Source organism: Heteronotia binoei, chromosome 5 (genome assembly GCF_032191835.1).
Source record: "Heteronotia binoei isolate CCM8104 ecotype False Entrance Well chromosome 5, APGP_CSIRO_Hbin_v1, whole genome shotgun sequence".
Lineage (NCBI taxonomy): Eukaryota > Metazoa > Chordata > Lepidosauria > Squamata > Gekkonidae > Heteronotia > Heteronotia binoei.
This window is the reverse complement of record NC_083227.1, coordinates 77,079,314-77,105,715: the sequence shown is the minus strand read 5'-3', so window position 1 is coordinate 77,105,715 and position 26,402 is coordinate 77,079,314. Positions and strand designations below refer to the sequence as shown.

General features: G+C 44.6%; 1 protein-coding gene across 4 annotated transcripts in view; it reads left to right on the top strand.

Moving 5' to 3' along the window:
- Positions 1-21,974: 21,974 nt before the first annotated feature.
- Positions 21,975-26,402, top strand: part of SLC6A6 (solute carrier family 6 member 6) — a 69,865-nt gene continuing 65,437 nt past the window's right edge. For 3 of the 4 annotated variants that reach the window (XM_060239653.1, XM_060239652.1, XM_060239651.1), the window contains exon 1: positions 21,975-22,188. The gene's annotated coding sequence lies outside the window, so the exon portion shown is untranslated. Of the gene's footprint in view, positions 22,189-22,421; positions 22,446-26,402 lie in introns of those variants that run through there. The other variant, XM_060239654.1, reaches the window with a different exon arrangement.

Here is a 26,402-nt window from a genome sequence, read left to right as displayed (position 1 = left end):
TTACAAGCCACTGAGGAGGAAGCTGCTTGGGAAGATGAGATGGACCTCCCCAAGGCGATCAAAGTGGCTACTGCCTATGAGAAATCGTGGGGAAAGTGCATGGCAGCGGAGGCTCACCAAAACGCCTCATTCTCCTCGGTCGCGAACGACTTGGGGAGACGACACTCTCAAGCTCCACCATGCTGCCGCAAAGTGCCAGCCGCCATGTGTGACCGAAAATGCACCAGCTCGAGAGTGTGCAAGTTGCAGGGAAAACCACAAGCACCACTCCTGCCAATTCCGGTACACTGTCTGCCATCAGTGCGGGAAGATGGGTCACCTCACCAGGGTCTGCCACTTGAAAACAGCACCAACCCGAGAGAGCACCCCCCCCATCGGAAGGGGGGGGAATGACTGCCACCACGAGGTCGCCGTTGTAGAGGATATCAACACCATCACCGCATCAGTCGGACAGATATGCAACATCCCCATGCTGTCCCCAGATAAACTCAAAACGACAGTGCTTATTGAGGGCGCACTCTGTTGGATGGAGGTTGACTCAGGGGCCACACTCACCATCATCTCTGCCCAGACCCTAAAGAAACTTTGCCCCAAACGTTTCAACGAGGCGTGGTGCAAGGTAAAGAGGGGGAAATGTCTGTTGGGGGTCCCTACAATAGACTTTTTGTGGTACACGGTGGATGCGAACGGGATCCACCCATCCAAGAACAAAATCACAGCCATTTGTGACATGCCAGCCCCCACAAACAAAGCCGATCATTCGATCGGATTGAGAGACCTTCTTTTGCTGGTGGAATCATTCCTTGGCGTCCTCAACTTTTACCATGCCTTCCTCCCCCACAAAATGGTGGTAGTGGAACCCTTGCATAGGCTCTTAGACAAAAGGGCTCCATGGGTTTGGGGCCACCAGCAAGCTGCCGCCTTCCAGGCCGTTAAAGACCTCATGACATCCAACAGCTTGTTGGCCCATCATTTTGGCCTGCAACGCCTTCCCTTATGGGGTGGGTGCCGTCCTGGCCCATGTGCTGCCAGATGGCAGGGAAGTCCCAGTGGCCTATTACTCCAGAACATTGCAGAAACCGGAGTGCAACTACGTGCAAATAGACAAGGAGGGCCTGGCAATCATGGCGGGAGTAAAAAAATTCCATGATTACTTATACAGCCAGCCTTTCACCATCCATACAGACCACAAGCCCTTACTCGGCCTCTTCGCCCCTGACCGTCAAACGCCCCAGATGTTGTCACCCAGGGTACTACGGTGGTCCATTTTCTTGGCAAGGTATCAGTATGGTCTTCAGTACAGGGCAGGGAAAGCCATGGGCCATGTAGATGCCCTCAGCTGCCTGCCACTGCTGTGGAAAGATCTGGATCCAGCCCCAGCACACAAAAACCTGCTTCTAGAGTCCCTCCCAGACCGCCCAGTGCATGCGAAAGACATTGCACACTGCTCGGCCAAGGACAAAATACTCTTCCAAGTTCTGAACTGGGTATGGAAGACCGGAGTTTGGGGTGTTCACGTCGCACAGGGATGAGCTCTCTGTCCATAAGGGGTGTTTGCTATGGGGGAACAGGATGGTGGTGCCTGCAGTTCTGAGACACCGAGTCCTCACGGCGCTGCACAAAACCCACCCGGGGATCGTGCGCATGAAGGCTTTCGCCCGCAGTTATGTATGGTGGCTGGGGATGGATGATACGATCGAGTCTTGGGTCACTCGATGTCAGCCCTGCTAGGAGACCTGGCCGGTGCCGCCCTGGGTTCCGGGGCAGCACTGGGAATCCACACGAAACCCCTGGTCCCAGTTGCACCTGGACTTTGCAGGGCCCTTCCAGGGACAAACATTTTTCTTAATTGTGGACTCATACTCGAAATGGTTGAAGGTGCTTCTGGTGGCATCCACCTCCTCCCAGGCTGCCATTGGCGGTCTCCTCCGGGTGCGTGCCACGCATGGCCTCCCGAGCACGCTGGTCTCAGATAATGGGATGGCCTTCACGTCGGGAGAATTCCAGGACTTTTGCGCTCACAACCTCATTAGGCACATTAGGTCAGCCCCATTCCACCTGGCCACCAACAGCCAGGCCAAAAGGATGGTGCGGACGACTAAAGAATTGCTCCGCCGCACCATCCGGGGGACTGGGAGGGCCACCTTGAAGAATTCTTACTATCACAGCACAGTATTCCTTCCTCAGCCACGGGCCACAGCCCTGCCGAACTCCTCATGGGCCGCCAGGTAGCCACCCAACTAGACCGATTGCACCCAGACAGAGCCCTTGACCTGCAGGAGGTTCTAGAGTTGATCCGGGCACCTCGGGGACTAGATACAGGGGACCAGGTTATGGTTAAAAACTTGGGGGGGGGGGCTCGCTTGGATTCTAGCAAGGGTTGCCAGGGTGCTGGGGTCCGTAATGTACGAGGTTACAACAGAAGGGGGGTCCACCATAAGGAGGTACATTGACCAACTGAGGTCCTGCAAGAGCCCCGGGGTAGAAGTCGAGGATTACAGTCCTGACAATCAGACTGCCACCTCCACTCCTTCCCCAACCAACTCAGCAGAGGCAGGGGTCCCGAACCCTGCCCTTCAGGCAGAGCCAGCGGTCACAGAGGCCCAGGAACTGCCGGCTGAGAGCGATACAGTGGCAGCCCCTCCACTCACCGCCGCTGTGACTGCGTCCGCTCCCCCACCCCCACCCCCCCGGGCTCAGGCGATCCACCAGAGAGCATCGCAAGCCAGCCTACCTCAAGGACTACGTCATCTAGGCTTGCAAACTAAGGGTGGAGGGATATTGTATATGTGCTTGTATCTATAAACTAGAGTTCTTGCCTGGCTCACTGCGGCCTGAAGAACAGAACTTGGGGGACTCGGGAACAATAGGCAGCAAGATCCAAATCCTGCTGCCCTGCTCCAATCAAGAGCCCCCGACTGGTTTAAATGGTCCAGTCACAGGCAGTGTGGGAACTTTGGGTGTGCAAAAAAAAAATAATTCAGAAATTATCGGATTCGGAAATATATGGGGCCAAAATATTCGGAATACCATATATTTCCGAATACCGGTACTCGGAATAGCCATATATATGGTAATGTATGGCTATTTCCGAATATATGGCCCCATTATACCTTATGGCCATTGAAATCAATGGCAAAATAACGTATATTGGAAGCCGCCTGGAGGAGAGGGGGTTTGAGGGAGAGCCCCAAAATTATCAGGGGACCTGCAAGGGACTCTCCCCTACATACCTCCCGAGTCCCAAAAATATTGGGCCAGCGGGTCCCATTCCAGGGGCACCCAAAGAGGGTGCCCCATCCCACCATTATACCCTATAGGCCATTGAAATCAATGGCAACATAGGGCATAATTAGAGGCTACTGGGGGGCAGGGGGTTTGAGGGAGAGCCCCCAAAACTGCAGGGAACCTGCAGAGGACTCTCCCCTACAAAACCCCCAAGTCCCAAAAAGATTGGGTCAGGGAGTCCAATTCCTGCGGCACCCAAAGCCAAACCTAACTTCACACCAGAGAATCTCTATAGGACCCAAATGCACTACATCCCTCTATCTACTCTATGAACCCTGCTGGCCTGGAACCAATATAGACCCAGTTGCCAATGTCACTGCCACGCAAAACACAATCTGCTCAAGGTCTACTTTGCAGACCTGGCTGCAGCAAACCCAGATGCCAGATCTCCAGCCCTGCCCCAAACAACGCTGGGAGAGCTGGCCAAGCACAACAAGCATGCTGGTTCTGGGTCTCTCACCCAGAAGCCAGCTTCCCTGCCACAGAACGTGCAATCTACAGATGCCAGCTCTCCAGCCCTACCCCAAACAACGCGGGGAGAGCTGGCCAAGCACAATAAGCATGCTGGTTCTGGGTCTCTCACCCAGATGCCAGCTTCCCTGCCACAGAACACACTATCTACAAATGCCAGCTCGCAAGCCCTGCCCCAAACAACACAACTCTCAAAAAAGAGAAGTGATGGTCAGATCCTAACAGATCACTGAGAAAAGGCCAAGAAACTCAACTGTTAAAAAGTGACCTTTTCAACAATAAAAAACCTCAGGCGAAATCAGTCAACAACCCCCCCCCCAAAAAAAAAACAGAACCAGGAAAAGGGACATCAGGACACGATGCAAAACTATCAGCAACAGATCCAGATCACTGAGAAAAGGCCAACAAACTCAACTGTTAAAAAAGTGACCTTTTAAACAATGAGAATTAGGGCAAACAGCCCCCCCCCAAAAAAAAACCAGAACCAGAAGAGAAAAGGAACAACAGCAGCACAACACAACAGCAACAAATCAAACACAGCATCCTTTTAAAACAGTAAAAAGCTTGACTTTTAACAATACAGGAACTTTACCAATCCCTCCCCCACAAAAAACCTTCACCCTAACCCCAAGAAATCCAAGCCACCCAAATCAGGAAAAGTAAAAGGACACTGCACTTTTAAAAGTCCTCTCATTAAAGTAAGATATAGGCAAATTGGCAACCCCCTCACCCCAGGCCCCCACCCCCAGCAGAACCCCCTAACCCCCAAATAAGCTACCCAGTACCCACCCACCCAAATCTGGATAAGTAAAGGGGCTCTGAGTCTTAAAATGTCCTTTTACTAACTAAAATAAAAACAAGAACCCCAAGACTGTCTTACCTTAGATGTCTTCTCTTCTCCGGGCAGGTCAGGCAAGGCTGAGAGAGAGCAGCAGCAGCTGAGGCCAAGGGCCAGCGCAGCACAATCTCTCTCTCACACCAACACCAACACAGCAGCAATGGAATGAAGTCCAGCCAGGCAGACTCCTTAAAAAGGTTTTCTGGCCCTACACAGAGCAGTTTCAAAAAATACCACTGCTCTGGGATTGGCCAGAGAACACTGTTTACTTGGATACCCAAGTAAACAAAAGAACAACAATGTTGCTGATGGCTGGGGGATTAGCCCAGCCATCAGCTACACAACAGCCCTGCAAAGCATTCATTTGCAATGCATTGTGCAAATGCATGCTTTGGATTGGCTGCTGGGGCTCCTCTCCCCTCCACCTCCCTCCCTGATCCCACGGAGGCTATAGGAGAGGTGGGAAAAGGCTTCCAAAGGTGGGAAAGGAGGCAAGCAGCTCCCCTGAGGCTGCAGAAGCTCCTTTCCCACCTTTTCTATGGACTTTGATTCAGAAGTATAATGACTTCCAATTGGATTCAAAAGTATACGGCGCCATATACTTCCGAATCAGGGGTGATTCGGAGGTTTCTTCGATTCGGCCAAACCAAATGCACACCCCTATTGTGTATATATAGGGGGGGCTCTGCAGCCCTAGTAGTCAGTCTTCGTAGGCAGCACTATACCATGCTGTATTCAATAAAAGAGCTATGTTCACTACCACCTCGCCTCATTACTGCATAGAACCCACTATACTATAGTTTCTATTATCATTTGCCTGCTAATGTCATTTGAAATCATTCCACCTTCCAATACATAGAACAGATGGATCCGCATTCTCACTGTATCTGAAGGAATGAGCAATGACTCACGAAAGCTCATACCCTACCACAAATTTTGTTAGTCTTTAGGGTACTACTGGACTCTTACTCTTTTCAACGGCTTTCTGTTACCTTGAAGTGTGAGTCCCATGGGATTTGCACTTGTGCAGCAGATGATTTGTTCTCCATGGATGGAGCATACCCATTGATCTAGATGGCAGAGCTTGGATGGAGTCAAAGCCATTCTGAATGAGGCTGGAGGAAGCATACCCACCAATAGTCATATCCATAGGTTGGTTGTCATAGTGCTATGGTCAGTAACCAACACAATGATTCAGAGCTCACACCACAAGTTCTTATGGACCAATGTGACTGGCATGATCAGCATGTAGGGTGAGAGCTATTTTCTTGCTCGAAGAATATCAGTAATTCAAAAGTAAAGGAAGTGACTTTTTAAACAGGTACTTTCATTTGACCTAATTGGGATGGTCCAGGCTAGCCTGATTTTGTCAGATATTGGAAGCTAAGCGGGGTCATTCATGGTTAGCACTTGGATAGGAAACTATCAAGGAAGTCCAGGGTTGCTATGCAGGAGGCAATGGCAAGCTGCAACTTTTTGTCTCTTGCCTTGAAAACCTTATGGGGTTGCTGGTTGCAACTTGACAGCACTTCCACCACTTTAAGTTCAGTGACACCCCCCCTTCCCCACTACAGTCACTTCAACAGCAACACTAGGAAGCACCCTCATTTTAGCACCCTGTGTGTGTATTTGAATCCAAATCCTGACTCAGCTACAAAGCTCAATAGAAGGGAGGCCTTGGGTCAAATCACCATCCTTCAACCTAATTTAACCTACTAAGTTGTTCTTTAGAGACCTGAAGTGGCTTACCTCTCATTCTGGAAACACTCTCCCAGAAGCCATCAGGGCCCTGAGGGATTTATCGCAGTTCTGCTGGGCCTGCAAGACTGAACAGTTTCGGATGGCATATAACATCCAATGGGAGAGGGCTGCCACCACATCTGGATCCATTGCACTTTTATTACTGCCTAGGATCTGTGCACATGAGAAAGAAAATATTACATGATCTGCCTGAAGTAGCACCATTGCCATTTATCTGATTGTTTTATTGTTTAAATATTGCTTTTTTTACTGTCTATTTTATGCTGTTAGCCGCCTTGAGTCTGTACAGAATGGGCAGGATATAAATATAACATGAATAAATAAATTAAATACAAATAGAACAGAGGTGACCAAACTATGGCTCAAGAGCCACATGTGGCGCTCTTTCACACATATTGTGTGGCTCTCAAAGCCCCCACCACCCCATTGGCTGGCTCTGAAAAGGCACTTGTTTCTTTAAATCACTTCTCCAAGCCAAGCCAGCCGGTAGCTTGGAGAATGCAATTAAAGTTAAAGTTGCTTTCTTTCCACCTCTCCCCCTCATTCCTTCCTTTCTTCTGTCCTGGTCTTGCAACTCTCAAACTTCTGATGTTCTTGTCTTTCAGCTCTCAAACATCTGACGTTTATGTGGCTCTTACATTAAGTAAGTTTGACCACCCCTGAAATAGAAAGGATAAATAACAATTCTGTATTCTTTTTGAACTCCCGCATGGGAATATGATTATTATAGTAATCTTGCATAGAATTCTCACATACAAATCAATTACTACGGCTGAAGATGGTACCAATGATAACCCCAGGATGAAAAGGTGACAGAATTCAGAGGTTAGGGAAGACAAGGCTGTACACATTGAAATGGGTGTATATATTAGAATGTTTGCAAACACACCTAAAGATGCTTGTCCATCACTGGAAGCAGATTAAACATCTATGGTGCTTTATCCTGCTCTGGCATGCCTTATGTGGAAGAGATTTGCAATTAACAGAGTGAATCCATTCTGCTGAAGTAATAGATTTACTGGAATCAGATGGTGATGCCAGTGAAAGAAAATACTGCTCTCATTATATCATAAACAATAAATACGTTCTTCCTTTTCTTGTGTCAACATGCAATTAAATTATTCCCTCTTTGTTATGCGTTCCACTTATCCTTCATAAAGAACCATGCTGATTTTGAAGTACAATGAGAGAAATGGGTGCGTACTTGCCTCCGTGGTTAATAATAACAAAAGTGCACGCACACACAGACCTTAATCTGCTATTAAAACACACACATGGATCATTGTTTACTGAAGCCAACGGAGTGCAAGGTCGGAATAGGTGGATAAACATTCTTGGCACCCAAGCACCAGAGCAGACTGTGCAAACTGTAAAGCTTGGTTGACACCCTGCAGAGGAGAAATTGAGAGAGCAGCTTCAGCAGCTCTCCAATTCTGCAGTCCAAGCCAGACTGAGGCTTTTTGTACAGGAGATTATTACTCTAGCATACTGTATTGCGGGGGGGGGGGGGGGGAGATGCAGAGCGTTAGTGGGAGGAGCAGATGTTCTGTTTCCTTATCAGTGTAGTGCTACAACAGGCAGTTTTCTTTAATCTGCGAAAGGCTAGCCTTGGCAGTTGTTAAGGATGGCCTGGGCTGTAGCCCCCGCCCCCCCAAATCTCTCTCACACACATCTCATACTTGTCTTGCTTGGATAAGAGAGTATCAGACCAACCGCCTATCTAGTCCAGTGCTGGGTCTTCAGCAATGGTCAGTCCGATGCTTCTGCGAACTCACAAGCTGAGCATGGGCATAGCCAACCTTTGCATTATGAACATATATATGAAGCTGCCTTCTACTGAATCAGACCCTCAGTCCATCAAAGTCAGTATTGTCTACTCAGACTGGCAGCAGCTCTCCAGGGTCTCAAGATGAGGTTTTTCAAGGCTACTTGCCTGAATCCTTTTTAGTTGGAGATGCCAGGGATTGAACCTGTGACCTTCTGCTTACCAAGCAGATGCTCTACCACTGAGCCACCGTCCCTTCCCATTATGCAGATGCCATTCCTGTTACTCTTCTTCAGCAGCAGGATTCAGAAATACGGTAATCTCCCTCCCTGGTCTGTGTACCATGGTTCATCCAGTTTAAGACATTTGGTAATGTTGGGAACCAATGGAACACTTCATATTGGCTTGTTTGGCTTGATTCCAGCAAGCCAGGGCTTGATTTTAGCCACAGCTTAGGTTTAGTTGTAACCCGTACAGCAGCACTGAAGCTTGTGGCATGTGACATAACACTGAAGACAAAAGTGAGCATATGTGAAGAACCTTTCTTTCCATGTAGCACAGCCTTATCAAATCCACGATGAAGGGAAAGGGTGTGCAGTTCAGAAGGTTTGGCTTTCAGCTGGTGTGTTGACTCTTCTCTGCAGAAATTGAGCACTGTGTTGTGTTTTATGAGAAGTGGGGAGAAGGGCACCCTGGAGTCCTTTTCCTTGGATATGGCAGCCCACCAAGTTTAGAGAGGAAAGAAGTCTGTCAGTGGTCTTTATTTGGACCGTTTTCAACCAAGAAGGCTTGCTTTGGGGGAGTTTATTATGCGAAAATCTGAATACTCCTGGTTTGATCTATTCCTCAGGCAGAAAGAGTGGGTTGTAACTCTGCCTTCCTCTTATATGAGGTTTGTGTTGCCTAGAATAAACCATGAGTAGTGTAAACATTCACTGTCATTCATGGCAGACAGATCAGCTGTTACCCACTGTGAGTGGCTGCCTGTAACGGATCTGTAATAGAAAGAACTCAGGTACCTAAAGTTTACTGTATATTTACACTTGTTCTTAATGAAGCAGTAGAGAATGCTTCCACACTAGCCAGTAAGTCTCAAATTGCTGCCTGTGGGAAACCCTATTTTGAGGGACAGTGGTATAAAAATGTTTTAAATAAAAATGAACAAAACATTTTTTCAGTTTTAAATGGGGATTCAGATTATGATGTTGGCATATGTTTTGCATATGATGTTGCATTATGTTTTCCTCTTGTCCAGCCATCTTTTCCAGATCTGGTTTGTGCATTTTTTTTAAAAACCCTATAAACTATTACTAACAGGCCAGATTGTCCAGTGTGGACAAAGTACTGTAAAAGTTTCTCAGAGCCATTATCTCTTTATATTTCTCTTCTGGTTCCAGCTTGATGCATTACTTCCTGTTCTCTCACAGACCTGGTCACAGCATTATGGCAGGAAATGTTACTGTCAGATTGTGTGTGTCAGGTACTGCTTTCATTTTGATCATTGTTGTAGTGTTATTACAAAAATTATGATAATATAAATATATCTATTGGCAAACAAAAAAGAAGCCAAAGGTCTTCCCTGGCCCCCTACAACAGAAGCATGGCATGTGGCCACATGTTCAAAATCAGACAGACATGCGAGCAAGGACACTTCCTATGAAGCATATGGAGGCTCATGCACTGATCCCTCTCTGCTTGATGCTTCTTTTTCCTTCTGGGTGATAGGCAGAGAATGTGAAGGGAGGATTCAAAAGGCAGCCACTTCTTTGCTTTAACATGCTCAAGATGGTGCTGTAGAATGGTAGCAAAAGCTTCCCTCTCCTGGTTGGCCCCTTGTGGAATGGTTCCATGACCACCCAACCTGCACATAAGGGATTTTGTTTAGTTTGTCCTGTTTAATCATTCTGGACCTTCCAATAGCCTTTAATGTGAATAACCACAAACATTATCATGTGTTGTGTTTGCAAATATCACTGGCTGTTGGGGGGATTCCAGCAACGTACACAATGTAGAAGTGTTAGTTTTATTTTTAATGGACAGAATCTCTTTGCCTCTAAACAGCTTATCGGCAGTCTAAAATCAGCTGGGGCACTGTTCCCCATCCATGCATATCCAGGCTAGAAAGAACTTTCCCCAATATTAAAAGGGACTGGGCAGTCAGAGGAACTGTGCAATGACAGGGTACAAAGGATGGAAAGACCAGGGCAGCTAATGCCAAGGGGGTGGGAACCACCAGGATAAGAACTCTAAGCATGAGTGATGGCAGATGGGATTTGAGGTGGTATGGGGAGAGTCTCTGTGGAGCTTAAGATGGAACCAGGAAAGCAAGGCAACTAAAGTCATAAAAGCATGGCATGTTTGGACTTGCCCAAGGTTTACATATTGTATTACCATTGGCCTCAGAGAGCAAGGCTGAGTGCACAAGGAAAAATGTTCTGGACATGAAATGAGATTTAAAACCTTACTCATCTGGAGGCCTGTGCTGGACAGCATTAGGTGACTCACCATTTCTCAGCTTCAGTCCCTTATCTTCACAGTGGGAATAATAAGAAGCACTAGGTATTTTAAAAAATCCTTCAGCAGATACAAAGATTAATAAGGTAGGACTGTGGAGCAGGCTAACAGTGCTGTCCTCAAAATAAGAACATAAGAGAAGCCATGTTGGATCAGGCCAATGGCCCATTCAGTCCAACACAATGGTCACACAGTGGCCAAAAAACCCAGGTGCCATCAGGAGGTCCATCAGTGGGGCCAGGACACTAGAAGCCCTCCCACTGTTGCCCCCCGCAAAGCACCAAGAATACAGAACATCACTTGCCCCAGAGAGTTCCAACAACACGCTGTGGCTAATAGCCACTGATGGACCTCTGCTCCATATGTTTACCCAATCCCCTCCTGAAGCTGGGTATGTGTCAGTGAATTCCATGTGTTAATCACCCTTTGGGTGAAGTACTTCCTTTTGTCCATTCTAACCCAACTGCTCAGCAATTTCATTGAGTGCCCATGAGTTCTCATATTGTGAGAAAGGGAGAAAAGTACTTCTTTCTCTACCTTCTCTATCCCATGCATAATCTTGTAAGCCTCTATCATGTCACTCCTCAGTCAATGTTTCTCCAACCTAAAGAGCCCCAAGCATTTTAACTTTTCTTCATAGGGAAAGTGTTCCAACCCAGTTAGTTGCTCTTTTCTAACAGGAGCACCAAGTGAGGGGCTCTCAGCAGTCATGCCCCAGTGATCAGGTATAATAAGCATTGTGTCATGTACTTATCTGATACCTGTGTAATAAAACCCTTTGTTAAATCACTGACTGAACTACTTGTATACATTTGTTTCCTCTGAACACCCTTCTGAATCAATATTTCCCAGCCACCTAAGGCTTTTGTATTGTTTGGTAGGTCAACATGGGCATGTTTTCAGTAGTGGCCAGGTGCTTCTCTCAGTAACGCAAGCTTTTGTCAATACTTTCTCAACAGCACCCAAGCAAACTGCCTCTCCCATTAGTATTACATACAATCCTCCCAATGGTCCTCCAGGGTCACATCATGGAATGTCACACCTAGAAGCTCTCCTAGGAGAAAACTTTCCAATAACGCTATTGAGAACTGACAGAATTTTAAAAAATAATTCTGGCCATATCAGATGGAAGCAGTATGCTTTAAGAAGCCTCAACAAATTTGCTGGAGGGAAGTTGTGTTAAAAGCAGCCTGTAACCTCTGAGGAATTTCTATCCTACACATTTGTAGTTGTCTCCATGACATTTGCTTGGCAATTGATGCAGTAGGGGAAGACAGGCCAATTTATTAGACAGAAAGCTCTGCTGTTCGAGGATGGGGGGGGGGGGGAAACTATACAAAGAAAAAAAAATCCATATGGGTAGAAATGACTATGGACACATTCCAGCAAGCAGGAGAACCAGTCTGGTGTAGTGGTTAAATGTGTGAACTCTTATCTGGGAGAATCAGGTTAGATTCCACTTGCAGCTGCTGGAAAGGCCTTGGGTCAGCCATAGCTCTCGCAGAGCTGTCCTTGAAAGGGCAGCTTCTGTGAGAGCTCTCTCAGCCCCACCTACCTCACAGGGTGTCTGTTGTGGGGGGGGGGGAGGTAAAGAAGATTGCAACCGCTCCGAGACTCTGAGATTCAAAGTATAGGGCGAGATATAAATCCAGTATCTTCTTCTTTTGTACACACATTGGGGAAATTAATGGGAGCTATGTGAAATCAATGAGAAAACATAGCACACATTGATTTACATAGAGCCCTATTGGATCAAACCAATAGTGTGTCTAGTCCAGCATCCTGGTTTACACAGCAGCTAACCAATTGCCCTAGAGGGCCAACAAACAGGGTATAGAAGCCAAGCCCTTCCCCAGATTATTTTGCATTGATATCCAGATGCTTATGACTTCCTTTAATCATCATAGCATTGATGGACCTATCCTCCATTAATTTGTCTAATCCCCTTTTACCCTTCAATGGGGCTTGTACAGAAGTTCTCAGTGGAATGCACCCTTATGCCATGCTATATAGCATTTGGGGCAAATACCATATCCAGAAGACTGAAATTCAGAAAATGCTTAGGGAAACGAAGTTAATACTCTCTCTTTGCTGTGATCTTGGACTTCATTGGGGAGCTTTATGACTACCTCATGTCTCATCTCATGAAGCCCCCAGGAATTTTTTTTTAAAAGTGACACTGGGCACTCTTCAAATTTTGTTTAGTAGCTGATGTTAAAATTCCACCCACCTGACATCTTAATGCTTCAAATCTGGTAAATGGCACTGAGGCTTTCCAAACATTTCCTTTGTTCAACACCCAATGAAGTGGTTGGATTCATCCTTTTAAGTCACCAGAAGAAATCTCAAGATCCATTTAAATCTCTGGGCATTTTGCCATTGACTTCAGCTGTATAACCATATGTTTAAAAACTACAAGGCAAAAATGGCTGTAGCATGACAGATTGTCAGGTTCATTGTAATGTAAGTTTTTTGTTTTGTTTTGGCTATTAGAAAAAATGAAGGGAGTGCCAGTAAAGGGTTGTGGGGGACTGTGAATATGGGGTATGAGCCCATAAAGAAACAAGGAATATTAATCTCTAACATCTTTTCAACTTTCTGATTTGCAGGAGACCCATGCTAAATTTAGAATAAAGAGAACCCTGCTTATTTACACTTGGCTGTGTTGTCTTTGGGCAGAGAACTATCCTTATGCTAATAGTCAATTAATTCCTTGCTTCCTAAACTCAGGTGATAAAATGCCATAGGACTTGAATCTCTCCCCCAATCTAGAACGTAAGTCAGTAGCAACTAACACAAGGCTAAGAAATGGTAGGAGGCTTTTCTTCTTATGCTCAGAGTATTTAGTGTGAATCTGGATTCCAACTGGAAAATGGACCACATTTACACTGACAATTGTTAAGGACAGATGTAGCTTTGACCACATTTAGTAGGTAATACAGTGGTTGTTGCCATGCCTACAAACCACAACTCTATAGGACAGTTTAATCCTGGTTTAAAATCGGGCTTTCTTCTGAAAGTTTTCTTTCTTCATACTGTGCATCAGGAGGAGAATTAGTGAGCACACAACTTTTTGCTTTGTTCTTATCTTGAATAAACCAGATTGCTTGTGATGTCCAAATGCAGCCACTATATTTTCTGGGTCTTTTTTTATAATAAAGTGCATTTTAAATAGAGATTTTAATTTGCTTATTTTTATAGTCTTTTATGGTCAATGGAGATAAACACAACTGCCAACTTATTTGTGTGCAAGTCTATATAATTTATTTTGGGCTTTGAGGTATATAAAGTTGAAACCCACTCAATGGCAAAGTTTTCATTTATTTAAAGGAATCAGCTGTGTACTTTTCTTAATTTATACCTAGAAATGAGGAATCTGAGAGCAGGTCATGCTTCCAGGGTAGATAGACAGCAATTAACATACCAGTCTAGAGCTCATTATTGCTTGATAGAACAGCTGGCTTTTCTCCTCTTCCCCCACAGTCTTAGATAAATTCCAAATGATGCTACAGTTTATCCAATAAAATGTAGGAATGTGGTATCTTGATATAACAGTAAGCTTGCCAAGAACCAATTAAAAAGTAATTGTTCTAGCTTGTTGAATGCACAGAATCCATAAATTACAATAAAAGCCACCACATTCATTCTGGATTAATTGCATGCTGTTTCTGGCAAACCATCTTTTGAAAACAAATATGTTAGAAAAGATTCCAGCTCTCCCCCCCCACCCCCCAGATTACCACAGCAATGAGGAAAGGAAAGGTCCCCTATGCAAATAAAATGACCATAAATAAAGACCTCATGAAAACACAAGTTATAATATTGGTAAAAATGTGTAGTGAGCATATCAAGTCATTAATTTATTTGAGACCTGGAAATGTACAGTTCTCCAGATCCAAAAAGTAGTCATATGAATACACGAAGCTGCCTTATTTCACACTAAACCATTGGTCCACCTCAATATTGCCTACTTCAACTGGCAGTAGCTGGGGTCTGTCAAAAAAAGCTCTTTTTCAGCACCAGCTATCTGAGCCTTTTTAGCTGGAGATGCCAGACTGATCTTGGAATCTTCTGCCTTGTGTCTTACTATGAATGTGCCATCCCCACTTCAGACATTTGACTTTATGTGAGAATTGGGTTTTCTGGGTTCCATAATGTTATATAAGCTAATGCAACAGCCCAGGATGTTTTGCTAGCCCTCTTGAGTTATATTTTGGATTCTGCTTGTGCTAGTAGCATTGTACCTTGAATATGTTGTTGTATAAATCAAATCCTCTTAATGGCCATACTTCCTCCTCACTTATCATTTACACTGGTCATCAAGTAATGTCGTTCATTCACTTTATAATGCAGCTGCATGAGTATCAGCAATGAGGCACTGGAGATTTTAGGGCTACAGTGTTTTAAGTGGTCACACCAATACAGAATTCCAGACTTTTTAAAAAAACTGCATTTGGAATAAATGAGTGAAAACGGATATGAATCACAAAAGATGAATATGGTGCCAGCAGTTACAACGAAGTGAGAATTATTTGACAACAGGGTTCTCATTAGTTCATAACTGGAAGCTGCGGGGTGAGCCAAAAGGCCAAATGATATGTCCTGGAATCTGAAGCAACAACCACAGGTCCCTTTTGCATCATGAAAGTGCAAGATAGTGTAACATGATAAACCCCAAACCCAGGAAATAGCTAGGTCCTGGTCTAGCCTAACTTGGGAAACAATTCAAGTGGTTGCAGTGTTTTAGCAGCGCCAAAAGAGGCTATCATAATCAATTCTGTATGTATATTTAATGAGCAACCCACCCGATAAGCGCACAGTGATTTACAATGATAAAATAATTACTCTAAAGCAGGGGTGTCAAACTCATTTTTATGAGGGCCAGAACTGACATGACACCTTGTTGGGCAGAGCCACATGTGTCATAAAATGTAATGCCAGGTAGCAGCGATATAAGCTTTATAAAGGACACAAACACAGATTTTTTAATACTAAGAATCAACATGTTTAAAAGATTAGCACTGTTGCAATATTTTATTTAACAGTCTCTGATAACTGACACCTCTTACTCTGAATTATTGCATCAAAATCTGGAGATGTCTGTGCTGTAGCTATCTTGAGTATGCTGTTCAGGTGTGTACACAGAGAAGTATAATGTAAATAATGTCCATGCCAAAAGCTCAGAGACTCAGGATCTTAACCTTTAATTCAATCAACCATTGTGTTCACCTAGCAAAATGATGCTCATGCCAAAATAGATGGTCATGCCAAAAGCAAATTGGGAAAGACCAGGAATGAGGAGCTCACGCTGGAACCTATTAGTCCAATATTCGTAATATGTTCTCAGATAAGGGATTTCTACCGCTTGGAAGTTGGGACTTAAAAAATGGTGTGCATTTATTTATTATTTTCAACTTATATTCTCCCGTCCCCACAAGTGGGCTCAGGGCAGATGACATCAGAAATTCTACAAAATCATTAAAACAATTATAATTAAATAGTTCAAAAAAGTATAGTAATTTAAAATGGGACTAAAAACAAAGAGATATAATAATCTTAAGTAGCTGACGTAGCTGCAACCAAAACTATGGAGATCTTCTTAGTCTGAGCCATACAAAGAGAGAGCTTCAGCAAGGAAGGCCAATTGGGCATCACTGCCTCACCCAAAGGCCTGGCAGAACAGCTCAATTTAGCAGGCCCTCTGGAACTGTAGTAAGTTCCCCAGGGCCCTGATCTCAAGCGGAACATGTTCTACCAGGCTGGGGCAAGGGCAGAAAAAGCCCCAGCCCTGGTCAAGGTTAAATGGATATCCTTTGGGCCAGGGACAACCAGCAAATGCTGGTTCACTCAGCGTAAATCTCTCCAGGGTACACAAGGGGAGAGGCAGATATGTCAGTCCCTCAAAGCGAATCTGGTACTCAATCAGTAGCCAGTGCAACTGATGTGGAACATGCATCCACACATGTCACAGTCAACAGGCATGCTGCTGCATTTTGCACTAGCTGGAGTTTCCAGATCAGCTTCAAGAGTAAGCCCACGTAGAGTGAGTTATAGAAATCAAGACTGGAAGTTACAGTTGTGTGGGATCACTGCAGCCAGGTCCTGGGGGGAAGAGATAGGGAGGCAGCTGCCGGATCCACCAAAGATGATAAAAGGTAGACCCTGCAACTACGGTGACCCGGGCCTCCACAGAGACTGAGAATCTTTATCTTTAATTCAATCAACCACTGTGTTCTCCTAGCAAAACCTCTGGCTGTTTAAAAGCCAAGGGAGGACAGCTGAGTCATGTGGTTCTTTTTCCTGTTATAAAATCCTCCTTCCCCACATGTGAATGCCTCCTGCTTTAGGCCCAACGTGATTTGTATTGTAATCCAGAAAAAATAGATGAATGGTATGACCGTGTATTCCTGGAAAACATAAGGCAATTAGGATAAGCAGGGTGTAGTTCAGTGAAAAGAATTAATGAAGGCCTGGTGCTATTGTTAAAAAAAACCCAAACCCATTTCTCATCATGTACACCTCCGAACTGTGGGTATTGTAGATGTAGCAGAAATGCACGCAGGCCTTTTGTTAAGCACGCTGCAGGCACATAAAAATTTGTTTAAAGCAACCAACAGTACAAGATTCTATTTAAAATACAACTAGATAAAAAGCACAGAATGCAAAATAAATTCACTAGTTTACAAAGTTTTGATGGAAATGCATTACTATAAAAAAATTTCTCAGGGTGCATTAGCATGGGCACTATAATTCCAGTTCCCTCTTGGATGTCCCTAGGATAAAAAAGCTCCTTCCTTCTAATTGGTAGCTGAGCAGAGTGCCTTTTCAAAGGAGCATACTCTGTTCAACATCATTTAATGCAAGGGAAGAGTGGATAGCCATTACCTTTCTTCTCTGCATGAAACAGCAAAGAATAACAGTCATTTAATCCATACTGATCCAGCCATGTGTTCTTTACTGGACAATAGCAATATTGTCTTTGTCAGCAGCTTAAATATATGAATATTCTGGAACTGCCTTATATCAACATTATGTCTAGCTTAATATTATCTGCTGACTGTCAGCTGGTTACCAGGGTCTTCGCCTTAAAAAGTTTACCCCAGCACCTGTTAAGTCATTCACTCAAAAATAACAATATTACTATATACGTACATGTTTATGAAGAGGGCACCACCACTGAAAAGGCCTTATCTTTTGAAGGTGGGGGCACCAGCTTCCAAGCATTACTCCAAAGGTCTGCAGTCCCCTAGTACCACTTTATGGAATCGCCCAGTCAAGGAAGAGCAAAACCACTAAAGCACGGTGCCCTCTAATTCCAACTGAGCCAGCCTCTCCAGAATGATACCATGGTTGAAGGTACTGAATGCCACCAAAAGATCTGTGAGAATCAACAGGGCATACTCTCCCTGTCACATTGCCAGAAGGGATCAGTTAGGACAATAATGGCTGTTTCCATATGAAATACAGGCCTGAATACAGATTGAAATGGGTCTAGAAATTTCCACTCCTTCAAGAAATTGTGGAGCTTCCTGTACAAGCTCATCTCATGTTTATTCCTATAAAGCAGTCAGAAATTAGGATTATTCCAAATGTATACTGGTAGCTACAAATTATTGAGTTCAATCAACCAGGAATTTGAAACATACTTGATTGTAATTGGTCTCAATTATCTGAAGTAATGTGCTCATGGGCAGGATTTTTTGGGACTAGTTTATCAGTGTAACATGACCCACACATTATCATCCTCTAAGACTGTTTTGAGTGGCTTGGTTTAATAAAATATGGATTAATAGTACCCAATTTTATGTCATGTAGGAATGATGAAGATTATTATGACTTTAGTCTGTTCCAGGTAATGTTTACGTGCTCCTGATTTCAAAACACCTTTGTTTCCTCTTATACATTTGGTGTCCAAAGCAGTCTGATTATTTTTACTTTTGCTGGCCAGTTTCAACAAAGCAAAAAGAGGCATGAACCAAAACAGAAACAGTCAGATTCTGCACAAGGAAAGTGAGGCAAGATAGTTCTGCTTACTTATTTGCAGAATGCAAGAGAAACCCTCTTGGTACAATAATCTTCGTCTATGCAATGTTTTACCACTGTCAGAACCTGATGACTCACTTAAATGGTGAGGCTTAGAATAGAAATCATGAGATTGGTGCCAGACTAGGATCTGAGAGACCCAGGTTCAAATTCCCATTTTGCCAAGGAGGGTTGGTGGGTACCTTTGGCTAGTCACACACTCTCAGCATATTCTACGTCAAAGGACTACAATGCAGAAGAGGAGACCTATGTATTTTGCTTTGGTTCTCACTGGAGTGAAAGATGGGGTAAAAATAAAGCAGATAATAAAGATTTAAAAATCTCTTGTGTAGTGATCGTGCAATGCAATTATGAGTGTCCCCTAGCAGTCAAACCAAGTACAAGAGAAAGGGACTGAGGGACCCCTGAGTACTAAAGTCCTAGGTGTCTCCTAATGATCTTATCTGTTTTCCTTGCTAGCTGATCCACTGTCTAAACAGAGATCACCTTTGATCATTCTGAGTGCATCGAGTCCCAATGAGAAAGATAAGACAAAAAATGTAAATAAATCAATAGTGACAATCACAGATATGACTGACCAAAGCACTGCTGATTTGGGGTGTCCTGGAGCAACCAGTTCTTCTGAGGGAAGAAATGTATCTTCTGGAAAATGCATTTGCTCTTCAGCATTCTTTGCAATATCAACTTCTATTTTCTCTGTATACTTGTCAAATTCATTGTGGGGACATAATAAATTTAGTTTCATTAAAAAAAAAAGTTGACTCACTTCTGTTGTGGTGCAACATTGCCTTTCAGTCACACTTTCTATCCCTTTCTAATTCCTGAACACTTGGGGATATGATATGAACATCTCAGTATACTTCTCTAGGAACTTTGATCCTCCCTCCCCTTAAAATTCTGTTTTTATGCATTCCCCATTCTTCAAGGGACAAGACGTTCCAAGGGAAAGACTTTCCATACTGGTTTTCTTTGGAAGAGAGACCACTGGACACCTATGCTGTTTTTGTAATATTTCTTGTTCCTAATGCCAATATCTGCCATATCTACAAGGCCAATATTTGCTACATCTGCAAAAATGCATGCAGTGCATACGGGGAGTCACAGAGGCATTATTACAAAGCAAGAGATCTAACATTTTACATTAGATACCAAGACGACCCCTGCACCACAAAATGTTTCGGCCAGCTCACAACTGCGTCAGCTTTTCCTTTCCTGCCAGGCTCAAAAATGTTTTTTTCCCCTCATACAGAGACATGAGTCCTGCATTCATCTCAGAGAAGTCACCTTCTCCATGCTCTGCCATGTATTTCAAAAGAGCCATCTTTGGACAATTAGCCTCCAGGAAGAATGCATCTATGATACATAAGGAACATCAACCTTCTTTTGTCCTAGAACTTGTTGCAGTTCCTTGGAGCCAACCCCCTAACACTATACATTTGGATCCTGGAAGAGTCACCAGATGCCCCGTAAAAACAGTAAAGAGAAGTTGCAGATAGTAGGGTTGCTAGGTCGTCCATGGCCACCAGTGGGGGATGGGAGGCAGGACTGCCAGTTCCAGGTTGAGAAACTCCTGCAGATTTGGGAGTGGAGCCTGGGGAGGGCAGGGACCTCAGTGGGGTACAATGCCATAGAGTCCACTTTCCACAGCATCCATTTTCTCCAGAGGCGCTGAACGTTGTAGTCTGGAAATGAGCTATAATTCTGGGGGAACCCCAGGTCCTACCTGGAGGCTGGCATCCCTAGCAGGTAGTCACAATGGCCCACAGAAAAATCCAAAACCAAAATCCGTGTAATAAATACCTTTTTATTAAGACCAACCAAGATGACAAAAAACTCATAGCACTTAAAGACTTTAAACTGTGGACGAAAGGTAAGAGGGGCAGAATTTCAAATAGCAGGAAAGGAATATGCTGGGGCTCAAGGCTTCAATGAACTCATATTTTTTCTGGCAGGAAAGGAATATGTAAAGTGAGAGATGCCACATCCCATGTGGGTAGGGAAATCTCATCCTTTTCCTGGGAAGCTAATTCTAAATGTGCTTGGACTGTAGTCACCCAATACCGAATGAAATCTGAGAACATTCAGGAACTATATTTTTTAAAACTACTCCACATGTTTCAGGGTTGTTGAGCCACATTACTGTGTGAAAACAGGTAGCATGGCTGAGCTGTGGCCATCTCTCTCATGTTTTCTTTCCCTGAAACTTCTTTGGTCGGTTTTATATTATCGGTTACTCTTCTACTACCCATCACCTTTCACTTAAGAAATTCGGAGCAATATTAAAATCTCACGATCATACAGTGAGGCAGAACAGGTGAAAAGGGAAGAAGGACTTACCCAAGGACATAGCTGAGCAGGAATCTGACCTTGAGAAATGTCCTCGGCCACATCCCACTTTTGCCCACTGCATCAGTCTCTTTGGGAGTGGCTGCGGGGGGAGAAGGGGCGTTATTTAGGCGTCCATTTTGCCGGTAAAGAGTGGTGCCATCCGAACGGGCCTTGGGGAGGAGACACTAGTTCAGAGACTCAACGGGGTCGGGGGGGGGGGTCCGGGCGCGCAGGTTGCAATTTTGCATTCGCAGCATCCATCGTCATAGAGAGGTCGCTCGTTCCAGAGTCTAAAACTGCTGAACAGCACTGCTAAAGGTAATTCATGAGGCTACAAGCAAACGTGGGGCAGTGCAGCTGCACTCCCCACAGCGCCATGATCGGCTGCACAGCGTGGGCTACGGCAAACGCAGGTTTGGCTGCGTAAGGTGTGAAATTGGTTGCTAGGGCTCAAGGCTTCAAGGAACTCATCTGCGGGAAGCCTTTGTAAGAGGTGGAATGCGGGGGGGGGGGGGCGAGAGCAAGGCCTGCAACGAAATTGCTTCGCTGACTCTCCCTCACCTGGGGTGTCTTTGCGAAGGGGGAATCTAAGCCTGCGACGCCGCCCGTCGTCTCTCGCCACGCACCCCAGAGACCTCCCCTCCCCCACCTTTGCAACCCCCCCTCCCTCCCTGCCCCCCCCGCGTTTCTCATTGGCCGCGGGCCACTTGCTACTTTTCCGCTTTCCTGCCTCGCGCTACAGCTCCTTTTCCCGCCTCCCAGTGGCAGTAGTCCTCGCCGCCGCTTAGGGCGGCGGCTCCTCGTGGCCAGCAGTCCCTCCCTGCCTCGCTTAGGCCCACGGGCTGCCTGCCAGGCGAGGCTGCCTCTTTCCCGCTCCGCGTGTGCCTGCGTGCGTGTTTGAGGCCGCCCGCCGCCTGAGCCCTGGCCCCTCCCCCTTCCCTCCCCCCGCCAAACAAGAGACCGAGCTGGTGTTTTTCCACTCAGCAGGATGGGTGATGCTCAATGCTCCCTCATTAGACAACAGACACGAGAGGTCAGGAAGAAAGCGCTTATAAATTACCGTTTCCTCCCTCACAGCCCGGTTAGTCGCCTTGCCACTCTCCCCGGGACACGTAGGACAAAGCCGCCGACAGCTAAGAAGCTGGACAGTTACCTGGCCAGGGACAAACAGCTGCTGCAGGTACCCCCGGCTGCCCTTTCTGTGGTTTAGGGGGAGAGAGAGAAAGTCGAGGGGGGGTGGGCACACGCAGGCAGAAGCCCCGCCGCTACTTCGCACGTTTTTTCCGCGCTCCCTGCCAGCATTTAGGAACAAAGGAAGCAGGCAGGCACGCATATGGATCTCCTCTTCCTTGGCGTTATTGAAGACAAGGAGCTGTAGCTCTGAAGAAAGGCGACGCGGATTTTTCTGGCTTCTCTAGTGGCACCCCCTCAGTCAAGGTGGGAAGGAAGAAAGCCTTTTACCAGGGGCTTCTTTGGCCAGGTTTCTTCCTGGGAGTAACCCCCACCCCACATCCAACCCCTGCATACCCACTCCCTTTCTGTGCGGTCCTTTCTTCAGAGGCATGTGGGGTTTTTTGTTGTTGGGGTGGGGGTTTTTTTGCATTTACCTTTAGGATGCAACGTTTGGTTTCAATTCTGGAGAGCACGGAGGAGCTGTTTTTATGTGCCCCCCCTTTTTTTGCAAAGAAAAAAATTGTATGTACCTACACCTTTCTTGGTACACTGTACAGTTGGCTCAGCTGTAATTTCTTCCTTTTTCCCTGCCCTTGCCCTCTGACACCTTGTGTTAACTTTTTAATAAGAGATATTAGCTAAGTGGTATGGTAATAATTTCTGCCTGATTTGGTACATTTTGTTCTTTTGTTTGTGAGCATGTACTCCCCCCACACACACATGCAGTAGGCTGCTAAATTATTTTTTTTTTAAGCTGTGATTCCCTCCTCTGAATTAGTTAGAAAACACTGGCTCGTTGCTGTGCAGCTGTTGCCAGTCCTGTGTGGTGGTAGCCCATTTGCAAACCCTTTCATTCATTTTCTTAAAGGGGGGAGAGAGAAAAGGAAAGGGATTGGGATACTTTCAGAAACTTTGCTGGCAAGAACTGAATCTCAGGGACATTTCAGTGTCAACGAAGTGATTCTGAATTTGCAACTGTTACTGGAATCAGAAGCCAACACTAAGGTAATGAATATTCTGCTGTGTATGATGATTGAACAAACGGTGCTTGGAGACTTTTTGATACACCACCATCTAAATTTCCATATAAGAACATAAAGAGGAAGCCACTTTGTATGCATGTAAAGGATCAGCTGATAGCTGGTTGAGGACATTGTCTTCTCTTTATACTATCTCATAAAGCGGAGAATGAAATTGTTACCTATAAAACCTGTGTTTTGGACAAGGTATATTAATACTGATATCAGATGCTCAGGATTTTATTTTTTTATCATATTGCAGTCTAATAATGCACACTTGGGTGGAAGGCCCATATATTTCCAACAGCATGTTTCCTGGTAGGCATGCTTAGGATCTGTATCTTCAGAATTCTGAAGATAATGTGATTCAGCATTCAGTGAAATGAAAAGGCAGAGGTAACAGTTTTTGCCAAGGTGAAAAAAAAGAGTGAGGGAGAGCTTTTTATTTTTCCTTAGCTGCTGATTTTTTAACTGTATCAGAAAAGGTATTAAGAAAGTGTGCTAAGAAAAGGCAGTTGTGCTTAATGTGCTATTTTGGTATCCAATATAGTTTCTTGTGCTCTGACCTGGATGGCCCAAGGTAGCCTGATCTCATCAAATCTCAGAGGCTAAGCTGAGGGTTGACCCTGGTTAGCACTTGGATGGGAGACCACCAACGAGGTCCAGGCTCTGTGCACAGAAATGGCAAACCACCTCTGAATGTCTCTTGCCTTGAAAACCCCATGAGAGGTTGCCACAAGTTGGCTGCAACTTGATGGCATTTGTCCCCACCATACTTTCTTGTTCCTGTGCATCAAATAATCTCGAGTGTTGGTCTGACAAAAATTTGAAATAGCTTTGTTCCAGGAGCCATGAAATTGGCTGTATAATCTGGAAGTTCAATGAATTGCTGCTAGGAAATATTTTACTACTTTTAAAAAATTACTTTATTAAAAATGTGTGGTCATTAATGGATAATGTTTGAGAAATGAAGCCAGTCTAGGCCAGACCACTGTGCTCTTGGCAAATGGTTTTTTTGTATTTAGGTTTGTATGGGATGGAGATGGGTTCATTGCATAACAGGGCTTCAAAGGAACATGATTGGAAAAATTTTCCAGAGTGATGTTGTTTGGAAGGTGATCTGTAGCAGGAAAAGAGAATGGGTTTTAGTTTGTATATGAGATGAGCTGGACATCTACTGTAATACAATGTCATTTGTTTAAGGCAAATTGTTAGACTGAAATAAGAGTACAGGGAGAAATAAGTCTGTGGCACTTTTGCTGGCCAACAAAAGCATATCTGACAAATAACATCCCATCCTGTGGGGGCACTGTGTGGGATGAGACTAACACAGTACTTCTTTAAATATGCCATGTGGAGAGAACATACAGAAAGAAAACATTTTTCACTTGTTGCTTGGCCACAGGTTATATTGCCAATATCTTCTAATGTGGTGACTTAGACAGTAGGCTTTGGAGAGTTTCTTATTGCATTGAGCGTAACTGCATTCTGATCTTGGATACGATCTAAAGAATATTAAGTTTTATGCCTGTATAGAGCATTAAGATGTGAACAAATATCCAGAAGTGTTTTGTGAGCTGATCATAAAATGAGTTGCTTTGGTTTTAAAGATTTTGGGCACATTTTGGTAAAGCTTGAGGAAGTTTACTAAAGCTGATTTACTCCTGGAGTAGAGTGAAATGTGATATTGTCTGGTTATGAAATACCATTTCCCTGCAACGATTAGAAATCTTTAGCATTCCTTTTCCCATCTCCCTTTTCTTTATAGTAGAAGGAGAATGGGTTGGGGTAGAAGAGGCTAATAACTAATTAAAGAATATTTGGTTGAGAGGTTGGAACATACAGGGAAAAATATGTGACCGGAATGTTAAAAATAGATGAATGAGGCATAAGTCTGTCTTCTTCTTTTGCTCCAGTAAGGCTCTGATGAGAGACTTTTGTATAAGTCGCTTTGGGGCTTATTCAGTGATTGCTTGCCAAATCATTAGTGGCATCTCAATTATGGCCCATTGATGTCAGAAAAGCTCAGGGTCAAACTACAGGTCACGGGAAATCTGTGACTGGAACTCCCAGGTTTATTTTTTTTTTAAAAAAAGAAAGGAGGACAGGGCTGCTGGTTTGATCAGAGAGACTACACAAGTCTTTGTCCTGTACCATTTTTCCCCACCCAAGTTGCTCCCCAACCTGGGTTTTGCCTTTTGTGTGGTAGAAAAGAAGGTTGGGCACAGTTTTGAGTCCATCTCCTGCATAGCCTGCAAATGTTCTCAGAATATCTCCTAAGATTTTCTTCCTTTCCTCAGAGGCACTAGAAACTGCCATAACTGGGGGACTTTTGTTGGGCAAAGTCAATGTGTTTTTGAATGCCAAAGGAGACATGGCATAGGCAGTGAGGACTTGTGGCACTCCTGGAAACTATGTCTTTTCCTTCTGTTCTTACCCGCTCCTTGACTCAGTCAGCTGGAGGCAATATCCTTCCACATCTAGACATTCAGAGCAGGAGATCTGTGCTAAAGAATGCTCTTGAGATATACCAAGTTGTACCTTGACTTGTGGCTCTCTTTCCCCAAAAGATTAGCTGCCACTGAACTGGGTGATCAGATCATCATAGTTAGGAATGGGGAACAGCTGGTTTTCCCAAGGACTGATTGGCTTATGGTTTTAGGGTAGGGACATAGTTGCCTTTCCTTCTAAAGCTTGGATCCTGCAGAACATTTCTGCTAGCTGAAAGGATTCCCATCAGTGAAATGCAGCAGGCCTTCCTTGCTTACCCCCTCCTCCTGTAGCCAAAAAGTCCTTCTGAAAGTTGCTGCTAAGATACTGGAGACGGCGGAGACCCTCAGGAACTATTTGCTGTGAGACACAATCCAATGTGTGGATCAGTTTACTTGCTTGAGTTTCCCATGCTGATTTCTAAAACATTGTAGATGCTTCTTACCTTTGATTGTATTTCTGCTTGTGGAATACTGTAATTTATATGATGGGAGGTAGAACAAGTTAAGATGTGGCCGTGTGGTTGCTGTTAAAAATGTGGTCATGGTTTCTCTCTGCTGCTTTAACATGTCCAACCAATTTCCTATATGGATCAACTGGATTATCTGGTGAACCTTCACCTCAGGACTACGTCTACTAAACATTCTGTTAAAAAGCTGTGCTTGTCAGTTCCTGTAGAATGAGTGCATTCATTTTTCTTCTGTTTATGGTG